Raw genomic sequence first — 3,397 nt, forward strand, 5'->3', positions numbered from 1 at the left:
CACCTCCTGTCACCATTGGGTGAGCGGGCATATTACAATTCCTTGCAAGAATCAAATTATTATCAGGATATTGCATGAGCTTCTGGGAAATCAAGGACCAACATTGACTGTCAGGAGCATTAGGGTCATCTATATATATAAAAACCAAAGTATGTCCGTTTGTCCTTTATGCATTACTACACCGTTCATCCGATCGGCATAAAACTTTGGGAAGTTGTTGAGTACACTCCCGCGAAGGTTTCTGGGAAAAAAAACAAAAAAATAAAAAATGTGTTAAATATCGGCCCCCCGCCCACCCAGGGCCCTCATAATCTTTCCAATACTGAATGTTTACAGTTTACAGTGTGACTCGCTTTTGCAATGACAATCGCTGCAAGTGTGTGGACTAGATTTGGAAAATCCGTGATTCTCACATGAACAACTGTATGTGGCCAGCTCACACGTCGGAAAACCTTCTGATTTATTCGTGTACGCAACGTTTACAGTTTCCGGTGCAACTCGATTTTGCAATGACCATCAACAAAGCACAAGGACAATCGCTGCAGATGTGTGGACTAGATTTGGAGAATCCGTGCTTATCACATGGACAACTGAATGTGACCAGCTCACACGTCGGAAAACCTTCTTATTTACTTGTGTACGCACCAGACGGAAAAACATGTTTTCCATATTAAAATGAATAAGTTTCAATAAAAATGACACAATGTAAATTGAATGTTATCATAACAAGTTTCCTTAAATTTCCTTTCTTCTGAGATCGCAGCAACGCGCAACGGGTAAGCTAGTAAACAATAAAAAGAAAGTGTTGGTAGCGGGTTTGTGTCAGGTTTAGAGTATCACATCATGCCAGCGCCTCTTGGCCTCCTCCATTGGCCTCCATGACACTCCGACTGCATTCCCCGTGGTCTAATTGTGGGTCAGTTGATAGTGGTGTTCTGTCACCTCTGTGACGCAGATCTGATTTTGCTGCAGAATGCACCCGTTTTCCTCTCCCTCTTCTCCTTGGCATTCTCTGACCCTGTTGATCCTTGCTGGTGGACTGTGGGGGTTGTGGGGTTCGCGTTGGCCTCTGAGTTCGGTCACGGTGCATCCATGTTGCTACTCGCTTTGGATTGTTTCTGATGTGTTGTTTCTGAGCTATTATAGTGCATTTGCCCACCAGACGAGTGGGATTTGCATGCCTGTCGCTGGTTTTCTCTGCTTTTTGTACTGCGATTGGCCTCATCGCAAGATTTTTTGCCTTCGTGTTTCACATTTTTGCTGCGTGGCTTTGATTTTAACGCGTTCATTTGATGCGTTGTCTGGAGACTATCACATGGTACCGCCTTGTTGAGAATGCTATGTTAGCACAGTGTCATTTTCCCGCGATAGACTGTGATGTTGGAATTTGGTTTAAGTTATTTTTGCGATGGTTCTCACACGTTCTTGAGAATATGACCCAGAGATCACCTACATCTCCATCCCCAACCATGATCCTAAGAAACTCAGTGATATAGAACAATGATGCAGCGTGATGACATACATCTGCTGAACCCCAACCCCCTCAAAACATGAAACGTAAGAGTGTTCTGGAGCCAACGACTTCTGTAAGAAAATATTAACAATTGATAAAAGTAGATGTGCAATGGAAGTGCGAATGTTAATCCCAACTTTATTTTCCTCCCATGCAGCCTAATAGTACACGAGCCCTCAGTAAGAATTACGCCGGAAAACCACACAAACACAATCACATATATGTCTTTCCTGTCAATAACAGTTGGTTAACTATTTTATCAGGTCTGTTCCACATACAAAACACTACCAAGGTTTGCTGTACGAAGAAAGAAACTCAATTCAACATGCAAGGGTTACATATTCAAGAACTCTCATATGGTAGGACCTCCCCAATCTACCCAAGGAAAGACCGAGCAAAACATCCAGACAATTTAGGAGATTGCAATGTATTCAATTAGCCTGTCTGTGAAGATTTAAAGGTTCAACACCAAAGAAGAAGCCAAGACCGAAAGAGGAACCAAGCAATAAATTATCCAATTCCTCTATGGATCACAGCAGAATCAGCTCAAAACCGACGCTTTGGACTTTCATTGAATGTCTAAACACAAAGGGCCTCATTTATGAGGCCATGCGTCACTTTTATGCCGCTGTTGCGTCACTTTTTGTGACGCACCAGCAGTGTAAAAAATGTGCCTTGTTGCACCATATTTACAAAGTGACGCATCTACCTAGATGCGTCACTTTGTAAACCCCTGCGCTACATTATACCTACGCCAGGTATAATGTATGCAGGGGGGGCATTCTGACGCAAGAAAGGGTCATGGAAGTGACGCAGTGAAATCTATAAGATTTCACTGCGCCACTTCTAGGACACAAATGCGTCAATTTCTTACGCCTGCATCACAGCAGATGTAAGACTGACGCAGGCCCTTTCACATGGGGCTTGCCCCATGTGAAAGGATACATTGCTGGAGTTGGGTCACTTTTGTGACACACTCCAGCAATGCGTCACTTTTGCACAATACAGATACGTCAGAAATACTGACGTATCTGTAACTCCTTGAGCCATGATGCGTCATACTGTTAATATGACGCATCATTGGTGTCGCAAGGAGGACGCAGTGAAAAGTGACGCATCGCTGTTTTCACGCAGCGATGCGTCACTTTTCATAAATGAGGTCCAAACAGCGCTACAAGAACCCCGAGCCTCCACTTATTTTGTCGTTTTAAAACTCCCTGTCGCTTTCTGAACTTAATTCAAGTTTTGAATCGCCTATGTGCATTCAGTTTTTATGAGGAGATCAAAGGCCAAATTTGAACAAACAAGACAGGTTGCTTTAACAGATAAAACGATGCAAGGACCAACTTGTTTGCAGGCGTTTTTGAAAAGCTGCAGAGGGCAAAAGTACAATGAGAGTGACCTTCTTTTCCCAAATTATGAAAACAAAATGGTAAATCGCCTGTTGAAAGAACACGTCTTCACATCTCTAAAACCGATTACCAGGGACTTATGACAGGGAGTAAGTGGAATGTATGTTACCGTGTTATGTTTCAGGTGTACAGCATCTGGAGTGTGAGGCTGTTGTAGCAGTCACTTATTTCCCAGAGTTAAACTATGCATTTAGTCTATAAGAGAAGAATAGAGGTAACATGAAAAGACAAACATCCCAGTCTTTTGCACTATATACAACTGAGAACTAAAGTCAAAGTAAATATACTTTACTTGCATTGCGGAGCTTTTTTGCAGGTTTTTTTTGACTCATCAAATTGACCTCTGAACTGCACACTTTCATGATTGCTTTGGTTTTCAATGGGTGAAGTAGTTATCTGTGGCCTCATGGCTGAGACCTTACAGTTTCTACATCCATTGTCAGGCTGACATTTTCAATCTGCCCTTTACTTT

The sequence above is a fragment of the Lissotriton helveticus genome, chromosome 5_1 (assembly GCF_964261635.1).
Source record: "Lissotriton helveticus chromosome 5_1, aLisHel1.1, whole genome shotgun sequence".
Classification (NCBI taxonomy): domain Eukaryota; kingdom Metazoa; phylum Chordata; class Amphibia; order Caudata; family Salamandridae; genus Lissotriton; species Lissotriton helveticus.